Source organism: Cetorhinus maximus, chromosome 7 (assembly GCF_964194155.1).
Source record: "Cetorhinus maximus chromosome 7, sCetMax3.hap1.1, whole genome shotgun sequence".
NCBI lineage: Eukaryota > Metazoa > Chordata > Chondrichthyes > Lamniformes > Cetorhinidae > Cetorhinus > Cetorhinus maximus.
In genome coordinates this window covers 99,966,168-99,985,424 of record NC_135885.1, presented here as the reverse complement: position 1 = coordinate 99,985,424, position 19,257 = coordinate 99,966,168, and positions in this window count along the sequence as shown.

Below are 19,257 nucleotides of genomic sequence, written 5' to 3'. Positions count from 1 at the left end.
GGGTAATTTTCCACATTGCTGGGTAGATGTCAGTGTTGTAGATGTACTGGAACAGCTAGTCCATTGATGCAGCTAGTACTGGAGAACAATTCTTCAGTAGTTTGCTGGAATGTTGTCAGGACTCATAGTCTTTGCAGTGTCTAGTGCCTTGATCAGCTACTTCTTGATATCACATGGAGTGAATTGAATTGGCTGATGACTGGCATCTGTGATGATGGGGACCCCAAGAGGAGGCCGAGATAGATCATCCACTCGACACTTCTGGCTGAAAATAGTTTCAAATGTAATTTCTTGAATATGAGGACAATATATAATTGGTACTGTGCAGTCTGTAGCTACAAGTGAAAATGTTTTTATTAGGTGCAATGCTGCTATCTCGCAATCCCAGCTGAAAACTAAACTAAAAGTCAATGCAGATTGGCAATGTGTTTAAACCACTGTAGACTTGATTCTCCAACTTGCAGTTTCTGTGAGTATCGTTTTGAACAGAGAGGGTGGGATTTTCGTCCCGCCAGCGGTAGGCGTTGTGGTGGGTGGGGCGGCAAGATTAAGGCCACTCCAAATTTTCCGGCCCCGCCCATGATAATGCCAGCCACTGGCTGGAATAGAAAATCCCAGCAGGAGAGTGGGATGGTGGGATTATCCATTTAGCTCTTTTATTGATAGTGTTATGACTCACAGGGGACAGTGCACTGTAATATCAAACCCCACTGTTCTCCGAACCGAGACAAATGTGAAAAAGTTTGATCAAACCACCAGTTCAATAGTACCAATTCCAGAGGACAGGATTCGATGAGTTGATTTTGATCGATGTCTTCCAAATTCCTTTCAGTTCTTGTTGATGATACAAAGTGGTCTTCCAGCACTTTCAGTATATAGTTCACTGGTTGAGCACTTGCCTTTCAATGTCCCTAACAGTGATTTTCCCCTTTGCCTCTTGGAAGGTGTTTTCAGAAATAAAGCAGATTATAGAGATATGAGGAGAAAAGGCCAGCTAGCTATTATTGTGGAATTACTGGAATCTTCCACACACAAGAGAGAGAGGTTTTAGGTCTTTCTTCTTTCAGGCTAGGAGCTATTCTGCTGCACTGCTCTCACACAAATACCAGGTCACCTGGTCAGGAGCCAATTAAAACGTTGTTGCCAGGCAGCTCCCTTGGTCCAAGACTCCTTTCCAGCACCATCCTGTCTTTCATGGCACACTCTGTTCCAGGACTGCAAAATTGTATATATCTCTCATCCTGTTCCAGTGGACATGCCTTTCAACCTGCAGCCATTGTCATTTTAACGCACAGTCCAACAGAGAATAAAAAGATATGTTCTTTACAACAATCCAACAGAAATAAAAATGTATGTTCCTTTAAATAGAACAGTTAAAAATAATAGCCATAATGTTGAAATCTTCTCCCAGGCCCTTAACAAAATAGGGTAATATAGGTATGATAGCTACAGCCTGAATTTTCAGCTCGGTGGATGGGCACGATCGTGAAGTACGCAAGGAAAATCTCAGCGCTGCCAGGATGGGGGCGGGAGAGGGCAGGCAATGACATTTCCACGGGCACGGGAGAGCGCTGAAACAAAGCTGAAAATCATGAAAAAAATGACCAAGTGTCATAATCAGGCACCTGAACTTAGAGATGATAAAAAATACTGTCCACAGATTTTTATTTTTATTTTATTTAATAACGGAAACCTCATCCACCCTTGGATGAGGTTTGATGAAAAATGCAAAGTCCGCCTGGCCGATTTGCCCGTCCACCAACCATATGGTTGGATGGGCCATGAAAATTCGGAGACAATTGAGCCGTTAAATGGGCTTAATTGCCCTCTTAATTGTTGGCGGGTGTGCTTCTGACTTTTGCGCACGCCCGCCAAGTGAAATATCACATGAGCACGGGATGATGTTGGGACGCTTGCCTGACATCTTCTTGTGTGATTTTACAGCCGCTTGTGTCAGGCACGGGCCCACCCGCAGGACGTAAAATTCTGCCCTACTTGTCAATAATTGGCTTAGATTTTGTTGTAAGAGACATTGCTCCTCCATAAGCTGTGTAAAAATTATTGAACACATGAAGTTTCTGTGCTGGCGTCATATACACAACTAAACTCACCATAAAAAGTTGGGATTTGTTCATTCCAGTCTATGCACCTTTTAACAGCATGATAAGTCTTAATTACTGCCAAACAGCTCCTCTGGCACTGAAAAACAACTTTTACACTGTGGAATCTCATTCCTTCGGATTTTAATTATTGGTGGAGATTTTTAAAAATTATAAATAATACATATTTTTTCCTTTCTATGTCTTTTTACTCCCAATCTTAATCCAGTCCCTATCCTTTTATTGATTTTGTTTTATGTACCTGATGTGGCATTGAATTAATTATTCTAACTTTCTAGTCCAGGCTCTCTGCTGCTTATTAATGATTCTTTGGTCTAATTGGTTAAGAAGATACCACATTGCTTGCTATTTTCGCACAGGACCAAGATGCCCATTAGAGAATCGTTTGGAACTGTGGCTTACAGCAACTTGCAGTGCAACAAGTTATGGAAACCAAATGGGGAAGGGAAAGTCTAATGAATGCCACGTGGCATTCACTCACCACTCATAGTAAAGTCTCATCAATTGAGTTTCATTATAATTCTTGTATATGCAAGTTGTGGAGCTAAAATAGCTAGATCCAGAATTTGTCCACAGTATATAATTATATGATCAAAGTGAAGAATTTGTTTACGACTGGTAACAATGTCAATCCTCGACCATATATATGGGCTTTTTATTGGGCCGCCGACTCTCCCAACAGGGTCCGAAATTTCTGGTTTCCCCCAAATAGTGTTTGTGGGAAATCTTATATATAATCATCCATGTTATTTTCAAAGAAACTTCTTCCATATTTTGAGTTTGTTGTTATATCGTTTTCATGACTACTGATTCATTAATATTGTCATGTAAGGTGAATGCTAACCATCTCCTTTCACTAAAAAATACATTTAACTTTAGTGAAACTCCTTCATGGATAATTACTTGATGAGATTCTTTGGGATTGGTAAGTGCAGCTTATTTTGCTTTGTGTTCTATCTGCTCCCCTTCTCAGACCATTCACGTAATCAGCTATTTCCTGGCTTGAGCATATGGATACTTGATATATTAACAGCTTCTACAAATTACCTGTTATAACTGGTTACCAGGAAGTGTGTGAAAGCTACTTGAGATGATTGAGCTGACCTATTGTTGCATTCCATTTCTAGTGGTCAAGACTATATTCAGCATAAGATACCATCTGCCAATGGATTGGCCAAGACCAGAAAAATTATGAGTGGGGATGATTTCTTCTGTTTATATATCACTTTTAAAGTAATAAAACATCCCTTAAGGCACTTCACAGAAGAGTTATTAAACAAAATTAGATACCAAGCCACATAAGGCTGCATCAGGGTAGGTGGCAAAAGATTGGTCAAAGAGGTAGGCTTTGAGGAGCATTTTATAGGAAGAAATGGAAATAGAGATTTGGAGTGGCTTATGGAGAGAATTCTAGTGCTTTAAGCCGAGGCAGCTGAAGACATGGTCACCAATGGTGGGGCAATTAAAATCAGGGATGCTCATGATGTCAGAATTAGATGAGCACAGGTATCTCAGTGGGGTGTGGAGCTAAAGGAGATTATAAAGATAGGGAAGGATGAGGCCATAGAGGGATTTGAAAACAAGGATAAGAATTTTTAAATCATGGTGTTGCTTGACCAGAGGCCGATGTAGATCAGCAAGCACAGGGCTGATGAATGGAAGGAGCTTGCTGCAAGTAAGGAGGTGTAGTAATTATAGGTTAACATTTCATACTGTTATGGGGATCATGTGACAGTACAGATGAATCAGCCCTAAGTGCCAATAATCTTAGGGGTGGAGCTTTCTAGCCTTGGTCTCAGTACAAACATGTAGTTTCATCAGGGGCTCTGTAAATAAAGTTTATTGTTTCTTACAAGAAACCTGCCTGGTGCTTCTAGTTTATTACAATTGGCGATGAGGATAAATAACTCCAGCACTGCACCTCACCTTGTGAATGTTAGTATTTTGATTTTTAAGGGAAGAAAGAAAAGCATACTCACCAGTAATGCCACTCTTCAGCAGAATTGGCCCAGATGACTCGTCCATCGAAGATTGGAGTCAGTATATGGAGCACCTAGGTTTCTACTTTGTGGCGAACGAAATAATGGCAGAGGTGAAACAGAGGACAATTCTCTTAAGTGTCTGCTGGAGCAACATGTACAACCTAATCCATAGTCTGATAGCTCCGAACGCGCCAAATTCCAGATCCTTCAATGAGCTGGTAGACTTTGTGAAAGCGCATTTTCAGCCAAAACCATCAGTGTTACCGATGGTGGTGGTGGGGGGGGGGGGGGGGGGGGTGTGTAATCATATACTGGAAACCTGCAGATTTAAAGAGGCAGAATGACATTACTGTCACAAAAAAGGGCATGTTATAAAACAATGCAGGGCAAGATCAAGACAGCCATTCAGTCAGCAAGTCAAGTTAAATGAAATGCACAATATAAATGAACCAGAAGCTGCTGACACTGATGATGCCTATTCTCTATGCAACCTTAAGGCCAGGAAAACTGAACCAATTGCCGTTACCCTTCAAGTGAATGGGAAGCCTCTAGTCATGGAGGCTGACATAGGAGTATCGACCACAGTGGTGGGAGAACACATCTTTAAATACCTCAGTGAAGACACCCAGCCACTGAATCTGGAGCAAACCAGGGCTCAGCTAAAAACGTTTATTGGAGAGGCAATACAGGTGAAAGGCATTACCTCTGTACCTGTATCCTACAGGCAACAGACAGCCCAGCTGCCCATAATTGTAACAGGAGAAGGACCTAGCCTTCCGAGCCGTGTTTGGTTGAAAGAAATTAAACTCAACTGGTCAGAAATATTTCAAGTCAGAACAGGAGGAATTCCTGAGCTGTTAAAAAAGTATGACAGAGTATTCTGAGATGAGTTGGGAAAAATAAAAGGCCTACAAGCTAAAATATACGTGGATTCTGAAGCAACACCCTGGTTTTTTAAGAGAAGACCTGTGCCTTTCGCCCTAAAGGAGAAGACGGATGTGGAATTGTGCTGTTTGGAGAAGTTAGGAATAATCCAGCCAGTTCAATTTTCAGATTGGGTACCCATAAACCCTTTAGTGAAACAGATCAAACCATTCGTATCTGTGGAGATTACAAATTAACTGCAAACAAGGCAGCTAAATTAGGCAAATACCAAATCCCAAGGATTGAAGATCTGTACGTTAAACTTGCAGGAGAATGATTCTACACTAAACTGGAAATGAGCCATGCATACCAATAGCTCGAGCTGGACAACAAATCAAGAGGGTATGTCACCATAAACACGCATAAGGGTCTGTGCCAATATACGCGCCTATCCTTTGGTGTATCATCTGCCTGTGTGATTTTCCAAAGAACCATGGAAAGCCTACTACAAGTACTTCCCCGAGTTATAGCGTACCCGGATGAAGTCCTGATCACAGGATCAATGGAAGCAGAACATTTGACCAAGCTAGAAGAGATTTTTGGGGCTAGCGTACATTTAAAAAAAGAGAAATGCACTTTCCAAGCAACTGAAGTCACGTTGGGTTGAGTGGATGCTGAAGGGTTGTATCCATTATAGGAGAAAGTCAAGGCAATCAATGGAGCACCCTCTCCTACCAACATTACTGAGCTCAAGTCTTTTTTGAGCATGGTAAATTATTGCGGTCACGTCTTACCTAATCTATCTACAGTGTTAGCCCCTTTATACTTATTATTAAAGAGCCACAGATGGTCCTGGAAGGCACAGCAAGAGGAAGCCTTCATAAAAGTCAAGAAGCTTTTACACTCGTCATGTCTGCTAGTACACTATGACCCGTCTAAGGAATTAATACTCACTTGTGATGCATCTCCCTACAGAATGGGAGTAGTATTGTCACACAAGGTGGAGGATAATCTGAAAAGCCAATAGGATATGCCTCCTGAACCCTCCCTACAGCTGAGAAAGGTTACTCACAAACTGTAAAAAGGCTTATCTGTCATGTTTGGAGTAAAAAAGTTCCATCAATATTTCCATGGGTGACACTTCACCATAGTGTCAGATCACAAGCCACTGTTGGGTTTGTTTAGTGAAGATAAGGCAATCCCACCGATAGCCTCTGCTAGAATTCAAACACGGGCTTTAATTTTGTCGGCATATAAATACACTTTTATGCACCGTCCAGGTGTGCATATAGCAAATGCAGAAGCCCTCAGTCGTCTTCCTTTGCCAGTTAGCATTACACATGTTCCAGTACCTCAAGAGGTTGTACTTGTGTTGAATTTCCTGGACTCCTCACCAATCTGTGTGAAACAGATAAAGAATTGGACAGAATGGGATCCAATTTTATCAAGAGTCCGAGAACAGGTCTTGCAAGGGTGGTCAAATGCACAAGTTTCTGAAGAATTAAAACCATTCTATGCCCGTAAATCTAAACTGAGTTGTCGAGATGGTATCTTGTTATGAGTAACAAGAGTCATCATTCCTTCACAGGGAAAAGAACCACTATTGACAGAGCTTCCTAGTGCGTATCCTGGTATTTTGAAAATGAAGATGCTCGCACGAAATTATATCTGGTGGCCAGGTATAGACTGCGATATAGAAAAAATGGTGAAACACTGTTTCCAGTGTCAACAACAGCAGAAGTTGCCTGTTTCAACTCCACTGCATCCGTGGGAGGGGCCTGGTCGACCATTGGACAGACTACACCTAGACTTTGCATTTTTAGATACCATGTTTTTTTGTGATCATCAACACACATTCAAAGTAGGTGGATGTGTATGAAGTGAGATCACCTACATCATGTGCAACTATTGAAAATCTGCATCAATGTTTTAGTGTACATGGCCTACCAGAAGTCATTGTTTCAGATAATAGTACTGCTTTCACTAGTACAGAATTCCAGAGATTCATGAACCTAAATGTGACTAGTACAGAATTCCAGAGATTCATGAACCTAAATGTGATTAAACATGTCAAAACAGCACCATAATACCCCTCATCCAATGGGTTAGCAGAAAGGCCAGTGCAAACCTTTAAAACAGGCATTAAGAAACTATCTGAAGGCACTTTACAAACAGGAATTCCAAGATTTATTTTCAACTATCGCACAATTCCTCATGCAACCATGGGTTTAACACCATCTGATTTGTTGATGAAATGCTGCCTTCATACAAGATTGAGTCTAGTATTCCCTAACTTAGAGGGGGAGGTGGAGAAGAACCAGAATAGTCAGAAAGCGAATCATGATGTTCACAGTAAAGACTGAAAACTTACTGTGGGAGAGACAGCTTTTGTGTGAAATTTTGCAACTGAACCGAGATGGGTTCCTAGTATAATCGTCTCTGAAACAGGACCTTTGTCATATCAAGTGGAAGTGGAAAACAGGATTGTTTGGAAATGTGTGGATCATCTCAGAGGTAGAGAGGCACTCCAATAACCAGTTACTCTACCTGAAATTGAAATTGAACCTTTGATCCCTGAGGTGCCAGGTCAACATAGAATAGACATACCTAATGTCTCTGTTGAAGTAAATAATACTGAACTGCCATTGTCTAAGGATGTCCCTGATGCTGCAGTTCCTGGTCAAGTTGATCCGATGGAAGAATTTCAAGTTGTAGAGTTACGTCACTCTACCTGAAACAGAAAACCACCTCAAAGACTAAATCTATGATTGAACTGCATATATTTGTATATGTTATGGGGTAAGATATTTTTGTAACTAAGAGTGGTAAAACAAAATTAAAGGGAACAGAATGTAGTAATTGTAAGTTAAACCTTTCATACGGTTATGGGGATCATGTGACTGTACAGATGAATCTTAGGGGCAGAGCTTTCTAGCCTTGGTCTTGGTACAAGCATATAGCTTTATCAGGAGCTCTGTAAATAAAGTTTACTGTTTCTTACAAGAAACCTGCCCAATACTCCAAGTTTATTACAGGAGGGTAAAAAGTGGGAGGCCAGCCAGGAGTATGTTGGAATAGTCAAGTCTAGAGGTAACTAATGTATGAATGAGAGTTTCAGCAGCAGAGGAGCTAAGGTAGGGGCAAAGTGAGGCAAAGTTGTGGAGGTTGAAATAGGCAGTCTTAGTGTTGGCCTTCACATGTGTTCAGAAACTCATTCCTAGGTCAAATGTGACACAAACGTTGCGGACAGTGTCAATTAGTCTCAGGTTATTGTCAGTGGAAGGGACGAAGTCCGTAACTAGGGAACAGAGTTTGGAGCCGTGACCAAAGCTTTGTTCTTCCTGATACTTAATTATAGTGAAATAGTTCAGGATAGAATATAAAAACTGATCATCCCAGCAAAAAGAGCATGTCAGAAATGTGTGCAGTTAGCTGGCCTTGAAGGTTATTCAATCCATTAATTTTATCCTCTTTCAGTTATCTTAAAACAAAATAAGGCATGTTGTCAAATCTTTAATCAATAAGCTTCGAATATCCATTCTTCAGTTTCTTTCAAGTGCTTTGGAAATACATGGGGTGCTATTTCACGGCCCCTCCCGCTGGCAGGATTTTCCGTTCTCGCTGAAGTCAATGGAGTTTTGAACAGCTTTCCACAGCAAAGCCCTCCCCTGAAGCAAGTTTGTAAGTGAGAAGTGCATTTAATCAGGTGGGATGGAGTCTGGTGGGAACCCTGCCACTTTCTGTCCCCACCCCCCACACCCATTAACTCCAGGCTGGGAAGGCTCATGGACTGCCCACCAACCCTACGACCAATTGAAGACCTTATGCAGGTAATTAATGTCCACTTAGGGCATCATCCCACCACCAGTATTCAACCAGCGATGGGTGGTGTCATCACCATGAGGGCAGACTGAAAAGCAAATCCTTTCGTGCTTGCTTGTGAGCTCCTGTGGGGGTTTCTTGTTCAAAGGCACTCAGTGCTTGATCGAGGGACCCAACATTAGGACGGAGGGAGCTGCTGAAAGCCACCCCTGCCCTTGCTGCCAACCTCCTTGCCCCACTCTCCCTTCTGCCACAATCCCACCTTATGGCCCCCATCTCACCCTTAATCACCTGTGGCCTGGGTTCCTCACTAATCCTGCAGTTCTGGTGAGTACACTACTGGCAGGTGCCACCGCTCCACTGCCTCTGATTGGCCGACAGCTCTCTGGGGGTGGGGTATCTACCCTCAGGGTCCTTGATCTCAGGGTAGATCCACCACTGGCCACTGAAGTGCCTGATTGGCACTTGAAATGGTAGGGCTTCCCCAAAGGAGGGGACGCAGGGCACTCCCTGTCTCTCCAACTGGTAGGCAAGACCACCATCACCTGGATTAAATATCACCCATTATGTGGAAATATTCATAAAGCACAAGAGACTAGTTCATAACCATACTTAATTATGTTATATTAAAACCTTTCAATGAGTTCACCAATTTCACACTCCGAATGAGGAGCTATGCTCATAACAAGCATGCTTCAGAGATAGGGCTACAGCATTTCAACCTCTCTCTTTTTCTTATTTATTTGTTCATGGGATATGGGTGTCGCTGGCTTGGCCAGCATTCATTGCCCATCCCTAATTGCCCTTGAGAAGGTGGCAGTGAGTTTCCTTCTTGAACCGCTGCAGTCTATGTGTTGTAGGAAGATCCACAGTGCTGTTAGGAAGGGAGTTCTAGGATTTTGCCCCAGCGGCATTGAAGGAATGACGATATATTTCCAAATCAAGATGGTGTGTGGCTTGGAGGGGCACTTGCAGGTAGTGATGCTCCCATGCATCTGCTGCCCTTGTCCTTCTAGGTGGTAAAGGCCGTGGGTTTGGAATCATGGCTCCTTGCTGGGAATTTGGGATCAGTGAATGTACTCTCTTATTATGCGCCTATTATCAGCATGCTAAGAAGGAACACATTGACCGTAGATGAAATTATTATTGAAGTAAAATATCTTTGGCTAAGTTTTGGGACAGAAACAGCATCAGTCCAATTTTTTCTATCTCCTGATTTGCAACTTTTTTAATTAAAAAAAAATTAATCATATGATGTTGATGTACTCAAACATGCATGATTGTACAATTGTTAATAACATAGCAGCTTATTCCTAGGTTGCTTTTCACAACAATTCAGAAGTTTTAATTATCAGTGGTATTACAGCATATAATGCAGAATGTATTATGGAGTTTATTGGTTTATGGTGACTGAATAAATTACACAGAACTACGCAGAGTCTACAACACAGGAACAGCTCAGTCACTCTAAATAGGCTATGTCGGAGTTTATGTTCCACATGAGCCTCCTCTTTTAAATTTGATTTTGGTTACATAAAATAATGATGGCAAACCCGCCAAGGGATTGTTCACAGTTAGCTGAATTTTCCTGGTCCCATGGAGGCAGGCTAAGAGGCAGGACCAGGAGAAAAATGGAAAAATAGCACATTGAGTCAGTTGCCTAGTGGTGTGTGGCCAATTAAGCCCATTAATGAACCAGTTGGGGGAACATTGATGGCACCATCAGGATCTTTCCAAAGGCAGACTTCCCCCATGCACTGAGGTGAAACCCAACAGGCACCTGGAGGCAGCTTCCCAGCAGTAGACCGGAGACCACCAATACCTCCTCTCACTCACCTCAACATGGGCTTGCTGGGATGCAATGGCCGCAACTGTGGCCACAAGCCATCCTGAGGAGGCATAAATATTGAGGTGCCCTCCTGGTCTCCTGCCTGCTTCAGCAGTGCCCACAGATCCCAGTGGGGCTACTGGCTGGGCATTACTGTGGGCTCTCCTATTTGGCCTGCCACTTCTTTGGTCTGCCCACCATTCTTAATTGGACAAAACCCATGGAGCTGGCTTCTTAACTGACATCCTACAAGAAAAAAAAGCGAGACTTCAGCAAGCAGAGCAGGGCTGTAAAGAGCGAGAGTTCAGCAAGCAGAGCAGGGCTGTAAAGAGCGAGAGTTCAGCAAGCAGAGCAGGGCTGTAAATAGCGAGAGTTCAGTGAGCAGAGTGGGGCTGTAAAGAACAAGATTTCATCAAGCAGAGCGAGGCTGTAAAGAGTGAGACCTCAGTGAGCAGAGCCGGGCTGTAAAGAATGAGACTTCAGTGAGCAGAGCCGGGCTGTAAAGAGCGAGGCTTCACTGAGCAGATCAGGGCTTAACTTTAAGAAAATAGTCTTTTAATTAAAAACAAACAAAAAGTATACCAAGGGAGCTTAGTTCCGTGTATTGTATGGCCTGCAGCATGTGGGAATTCTTAGACACTCCTTGCAGTCTGGATGACCACATGTGCAGGAAATGCCATCGGCTTGACCAGCTTGAGCAACAGGTTTCGGAGCTTGAGCGTCAGCTGGAGACACAGTGGTGCATCCGCGAGGCTGAGGGTTACGTGGATAGCACATTTTTAGATGTGGTCACTCCGCAGCTTAAGGAAGTGCAGTCAGAGAGGGAATGGGTGACCATCAGTCAGAAGAAGGGAGGCAGGCAGGTAGTCAGGAAAGCCCCAGAGTGCATCTCACTCAAGAACCATTCTTCTGTGTTGGAAACTGGTGGGGGTGAAGATTCCTCTGGAGAGTGCAGCCAGAGCCAAGTCCACGGCACCGTGGGTGGCTCAATTGCACAAGGGGGGAGGAGTAAGAGTGCAGGAGCAATAGTGATAGGAGACTCAATAGAGAGGGGTGCAGACAGGTACTTCTGCGGCTGTAGATGTGACTCCAGGATTGTGTTAGCTCCCTGGTGTCAGGGTCAAGGATGTCACAGAACAGCTGCAAGGCATTCTGAAGGGGGAGGGCGAATAGTCAGAGGTTGTGCTTTACATTGGTACCGACGAAATAGGTAGAAAGAGAGAGCAGGCCCTGCAACAAGAATTGAGGGAGCTAGGTAGCAGATTAAAAAGCAGGACCTCAAAGGTTGTAATCTCTGGATTACTCCCTGTGCCATGTGCGAGTGAGTATGGGAATAGGAGGATAGAGAGGATAAATACGTGGCTGAAAAGATGGTGCAGGAAGGTGGACTTTAGTTTCCTGGATCCCTGGGTCTGTTTCTGGCAAAGGTGGGGCCTGTTCAAGTCGGACAGGTTACACCTGAACTGGAATGGGATCAACATCCTTGCGGGGAGGTTATGCTTGTGCTGTTGGGGGGGTGGGGGGGGGCGGGTGGAGTGGGGGGGGGGGGGGGGGGCGGGGGGGGTTGGTGGGTTTAAACTAATTTGGCAGGGGGATGGGATACAGAGTGGAGGTACAGTAGGGGGTGCTGCACAGCCAAATATAGAAGAAAAACTAAGTCAGTCTGGAAAGCAGAGCAAATATAGACCTGTTAAGGCATAAGGGAATAAAACAAGGCTGAATTGCATCTATTTTAACACAAGTAGTCTTACAAGTAAGGCAGATGAATTGAGGGTGTTGATTAACACATGGGAAAAAGGTATTGTTGCTATCACAGTGACATGGTTGAGGGAAGGGCAGGACTGGCAGCTCAATGTTCCCGGGTATAGAACCTTCAGGCCGGTGGGGGTGGGAGGGATGGTAGGTGTAAAAGAGGAGATGGCATTGCACTTTTGATCAAGGAGTCAATTACTGCAGTAAGGAGGGATGGTATCCTAGAAGGTTCCAAAAAGGAGGCCATATGGGTAGAACTTAAAAACAAAAAGGGGGCAATCACTTTGCTGGGAGTGTACTATAGGCCTCCAAACTGTCAGGGGGTGATAGAGAAGCACTTATCTAGGCAAATCTCAGAGAAGTGTAAAAATAATAGGGTAATAATAGTATGGGATTTCAACTTCCCTAAAATTAACTGGGGTAGTCTTAGTGTGAAAGACTTGGAAGGGGTGAAATTCTTAAAGTGCATCTGGGAGAGCTTTTTGAACCAGCATGTAGAAATTCCTAGAAGAGAAGGGGCGGTACTGGACCTAAACTTAGGGAATGAAGCTGGGCAAGTGGTAGAAGTGTCAATGGGGGAGCATTTCGGGGATAGTGACCATAACTCTGTAAGACTTAAGGTAATTATGGAAAAGGACAAAGATGGACCTGAACAGGGGGAAGGCCAATTTCAATATGATAAGACAGGGTCTGGCCAAAGTGGACTGGGAGCAGCCTCTTGTAGGAAAGTCTATATCAGACCAGTGAGGGTCATTCATAAAGGAAATAGTGAGAGTTAAGGGCCAACATGTTCCCGTAAAGGTGAAGGGTAGGACCAACAAGTCCAGGGAACTCTGGATGTCAAAGGGCATAGAGGATTGGATAAGGAAATAAAAGGGGGCTTATGGCAAATCCAGAGGGCTGAAAACAGCGGAAGCCCTAGAGGAGTATAGAAAGTGTAGGGGGATACTTAATAAAGTAATTAGGAGAGCGAAGAGGGGGCATGAAAAAACATTGGCGGGAAACAAAGGAAAGTCCCAAGGCATTTTATAAATATATTAAGGGCAAGAGGATAACCAGGGAAAGAGTGGGGCCCAATAGGGACCAAAGTGACAACCTGTGTGTGGAGCCAGAGGACGTAAGTGAGGTTTTGAATAGTTACTTTTCATCTGTGGCCACTATGGAGAAGAATGATGTAGGTGCAGAAATCAGGAAGGGGGGCTGTGATATACTTGATCAAATTAGCATCGAAAGGGAGGAGGTATTAACAGTTTTAGCAGGCTTAAAAGTGGATAAATCCCCAGGCCCAGATGAGATGTATCCCAAGCTGCTATGCGAGGCAAGGGAGGAGATTGCAGGGGCTCTGACAATAATTTTCAAATCCTCTCTGGCCACAGGAGAGATGCCAGAGGACTGGAAGACAGCGAATGTGGTACCATTATTCAAGAAGGGTGATAGGGATAAACCAGGTAATTACAGGCCAGTGAGTCTGACATCAGTGGAGGGGAAACTATTTGAAAAAATTCTGAGGGACAGAGTTAATCTCCACTTGGAGAGGCAGGGATTAATCTGGGATAGTCAGCATGGCTTTGCATTGGGGAGATCATGTCTAACAAATTTGATTGAATTTTTTGAGGAGGTGACTAATTGTGTCGATGAGGGTAGTGCAGTTGATGTAGTCTACATAGACTTCAGTAAGGCTTTTGACAAGGTCCCACATGGAAGAATGGTCAAGAAGGTAAGAGCCCATGGGATCCAGGGCAATTTGACAAATTGGATCCAAAATTGGCTTATTGGCAGGGGGTCAAAGGTTGTTTTTGGGATTGGAAGCCTGTGACAAGTGCGTACCGCAGGAATCAGAGCTGAGACCCTCGCTGTTTGTAGTGTACATTAATGATTTAGATGTGAGTATAGGAGGTATGATCAGTAAGTTCGCAGATTACACGAAAATTGGTGGTGTCGTAAATAGTGAGGAGGAAAGTCCTAGATTGCAGGACGATATAGATGGGCTGGCGAGATGGGCAGAGCAGTGGCAAATGGAATTTAATCCTGAGAAGTGTGAGGTGATGCATTTTGGGAGGAATAAGGTGGCAAGGGAGTACGCTATGAATGGTAGGACCCTAGGAAGTACAGAGGATCAGAGGCACCTTGGTGTACATGTCCATAGATCCCTGAAGGCAGCAGCACAGGTAGATAAGGTGATTAAAAAGGCATAAGGGATACTTGCCTTTATTAGCCGAGGCATAGAAAATAAGAGCAGGGAGGTTATGTTGGAGCTCTACAAAACGCTAGTTAGGCCACAGCTGGAGTACTGTGTGTAGTTCTGGTCACCACATTATAGGAAGGATGTGATTGCACTGAGAGGGTGCAGAGGAGATTCACCAGGATGTTGCCTGGGCTGGAGTCTTTCAGCTATGAAGAGATTGGATAGGCTAGGGTTGTTTTCCTTAGAGCAGAGAAGGCTGAGGGGGCTCCATGCACAAATTGCCATTTTGGTCCCTGATAGAGGTATACAAAATTATGACCGGCGCAGATGGGGCAGATAGGAAGAAACTTTTTCCCTTAGCAGAGGTATCAATAACTAGGGGGCATCGATTTAAGGTAAGGGGCAGGAGGTTTAGAGGGGATTTGAGGAAAGATTTTTTCACCCAGAGGGTGGTTAGAATCTGGAACACACTGCCTGAGAGGGTGGTAGAGTCAGGAATCCTCACAACATTTAAGAAGTATTTAGATGAGCACTTGAAATACCATGGCATACAGGGCTACAGGCCAAGTGCTGGAAAATGGGATTAGAATAGATAGGTGCTTGATAGCCAGCACAGACACAATGGGCTGAAGGTCCTGTTTCTGTGCTGTATAACCCTATGACTCTAAGATCATGACTGGTGTCACACCATGGCCACTTCTGGGTTCCTGAAGCAGAATTGAGGCTGTGTCGGGATTGTGACCCAACTGGAAATATTCAGCCCAGTGAGTCAGAGACTATGCTATTTTCTAACAACAGGGATGTTATCAACAAAACGTGGTGGGACAAGTGCAAAAACAAGTATTTCAGGAAGTAAGTGTGATACATACTGGATATGATCACCATAGTGAAACCTTTTAACATATTATAAATGAAGCAACATCTCTGAAATGACTGCTCTATAGCATATAGGAAATCTCTTCCCTCATGCCTGTAATGCAGTCTGTGGTCTATGTTTAAGTTCACAGGTCATTATAACAGATGTGAAATTTTTATTGGTGACTTGTGCTCCCCTGAATAACAGACTACACACCTGCAGAGTAACATATGGAATCCTCTTCCTCCCCCCAGCACACACACATATATATATCCGTGTGCACAGAGGCAATGCTTTTTAATACTTAGTGTCCACAGATTGGCTAGGGAGGATCTGCTGGGCTTCAATTTGAGGTTTCCTCTTTGTGCACCTGGTTACATTTAAAGAGATAATTGAGATGTTACATAGAGATTTTTTTTCGGTTTTATTTTAATGACTTGAATACAAACAGAGAAAAAAGATCTTTGAAACCCGCTTTGCTGTTTTATTAATTAAGTTAAATTGTTGGGTTCTGCTCACCAGGATAGTTTATTTTACTGATCTGTGAATTCCACTTTTTTTCAAAAAATGTATACTGCTTATGTTACTGTAATAAGAAATCAGAGACAGCAGAAGGCGGCTGAAATGGCTTGTAGAATGGATTTTCATTGCACAATTTCATTTCCCCCCGGTTTTTGCATGCCGCAGCTGATATAGTTAACCCCCAGGTTCCTGCTTGATGAGAAAAGATTGTACAATGAAAATCTAGTTTGACCTTCGACTTCAAGATGAAGTTTAATCTGATAAAGGAACTCTATAATTGCAGAGGTAGCCAGGAGTAAGGCCTCAGTGATAACCACAGGATGACAATTTAATTTCCTTCAACCAAACTGACTTTCATATTCATTGCGCAGATGTACTGTCCTGTTGAAATCCGATGCTTCAATATTGGATATTTATTTTTTGACACCGATATAGAGCAGGCCTTGAAACATGGAAACTGAGCTGAGAAGATGCAATGAAAACCTACAGAGATCAAACTTACTAGAGGAACCGACAAGTTGAATACACCAGATTGCTGCAGACAAAAGAGTGATTATCCAGGAATAATAAGTCAAAACATAAATTTACAAAGGCACTAAAATTCATTTTAATTTATGATGAGCCTTGTGTGTAATTTTGATTTTTTTTCCAACTCTATGATTATAAAAGACAATTACCTGATACTTATTAATAACTTTCTATTTCTGTCCTGTTGTTGCAGCACACCCACTATTAATTTACATCCTTCATCAGTCATCAGTGCTACCACAAATTTTGATGCTCTCAGAGAATTAAAAAGGATTGGAGAAAATGTCAATACATTTAGGCACAACAAATACCAGCGACAGTATTCTATTTTCTTGAATACAGAGCAGAACAAAGGCTGTAAGATGTCAGTGTAGATAATTATATTTAAGTATTTATTTAAAAGGAGAAACAATGTGTGGCTTCCTATCCCAATGGTCCTGAACAGCACTGAAGCCACTTCTATAACATTGTTTACAATAAGGCGGAGTTGGGGGTTACAGATGTGCTGGAAGGGTTAGGTTGAGAAAAGGGGATGACCTCCATCCCTGGAAAATCATGTCACCATTTAATTTCAATGTTCTGATAACAAAATGGTTGAGAAATTGGGAAAGATGTGGGAGAAAATGTGAACTAAAAGTTACACATTTATCCAGTAGTACTTAATACTGTTTTACACAAACAAAATACATGTTTTTGCTGTTGTGTACTAGATAATTACAAGTGAAAACTAAAAGAACTTAGAGAATTGTATCCTATAATCAATATTAGAGCTGCTGTTGCTGTCTGTTGTTATTATTTTCTCCTTATCTTTTGAAGGTACTGAGCTATTATGATGCAGTTACTAGCTGCTCTCTGATCCTTCAGCCAGGTGGCATTCCCAATGTGTAAGCAAAGGCAAAGAATGTTTTTCCAGGCTGGTCTATGACAACAGGTCTTGAGGCCTCCAGCTGTCACTGGATAGTCATCATAAGTGGAAACTTTGGCTGATTGACAGTTAGCAGCATAGCAATTGAGCTCGCTTCACTAGATACACTTTCTACTAGCATTAGAAATCATTGCCTAGTTCCCTTACCCCCAAAGCTCATAGGCACGGAGACCAACTGCAGGAGTCCTGCTGCTACACCAGCTGAGATCATATAATTAGAAACGTGGATTGAGCCTGGGATTTTCCTAATCTATAGGGCTCAGTTTTAATCAGGTTAATGCATACTCCATCTGAACCTTTTGTTTGTATAACTTTGTTCAATTTGTTCTGGGTTTCTTTGGTCAAGAGGAAACTGCATCATTTCAACAAGTTTTCCATCATCCATTGTGGATGATCCATTGAGCAAATTTGTAAATTCCCTATAACTTTACCACATTGTGTTGCACTAAGCCACATAGAGAAGAAGTTTACTCCTTTGATTCTTGGCTTGTGCTGAATTATCTGATCTCAAATGGTTTGGTGCTATTGAAGAGAAGTAAGAATCCCCAAAGATTTGTGTTCCTCCTCCTTCCTATCCCATAAGCCTCACTGAAAGGCACAAGAAGAAATCCTTGTGTGCACATAGTTGCCTTATCATATATTTGGAGTAAAGCAGTTAGCTAAATGAATTACATTTGAAGGATACTGCATGTTCAAATTGGGCTTAGATGTGAAGCACTGCATGGTCAAACAGCCTGCCTGTGTTCTCAGTCTGGGCTCATAGATTGTTCAAGGTTAATTGGAAGACATAGCTGAGAGCTGTTGGTCACCATGAAACTGTTCTGCAAGTAGAAATCTGTAGCTTTAAGAACTGAGCAAGTTTCAAAAAGGGAGAAAGTTACATTTTGTTTTATTAAAATAAGAAGGTTCTGAAATTGGGTCCTTTAGCATTGCTGCTATGTAAGCCCTAAACACACAAAATGCTATCTGCAGCGCTTCTGGTCACTTCTGGTGTGGTTCATTTAACGCCACGTGGTCATTATTTTCGCATTGGAAAGGATGGGTTCCAAACTCGGCACAATGCCCTGTGCCACATTGGGCCCGTATTTCTCCATACCTCTTAACATGACTGGAGGCTTTCTGACAGGCCTGCCAAGTCACTAAATATCTAGTTGTACACCTTCATCTGTGTTTTCCTGTATGACACCTCATCAAAGTCTTCATGCGAGCCCCATGTGATAGAATTCATGTGTAACTTCGCCCTCCAGTGAGTTGGCACACAGGTTATCATTTTCTCCTGGCTTGGCTGCAGCATGCCCAAGACTTCACTGCATGTAGATCCCAACTTTACGCCACCCTCTAAAGTTTGCACAATGTCAGTATCTGAGCTGGTGCCTATCAGTATCAGATCAGATGATGCTTCTCCATCAGTGGTGTTGTGCTGCTCTTAACCTTCATGAAGAGACTCCATCAGCTCAGCGGGCAGCAATTCTTGGTTGTTTGAAAGCAGAAAAAGGGTCGCTGGGGGTGAAATAAATGGGGTTTGTTAAAAAGCAAGAGGTCCATGGTCACACCATCAACAGCTTGCACTACATGCCAGATAGCAGGGTAAGGGTGAGGTGGGAGTCGAGAAGCAGTAGGCAGTAACACACCACCTTCCTCAATATTCTCGGCAATCCCAGGCGCACTGAGTTTTGTGCAGCTGGCCCACTGTTGGCCCACAGGGCTCAAGTTGGAGGCATCCCTGACCTCCACCAATCTTGTTCTGCTCCTTACAATTATGTGCTTCCCTTGTCCAGTAAGTGAAACGGAAGAATGTCAGTGATTGTGTTGCACTGTGTTTGGGTGATGTGTCTCCCACAGCTAAAAAGCTGGAGATATGTAAAGCTGTGAC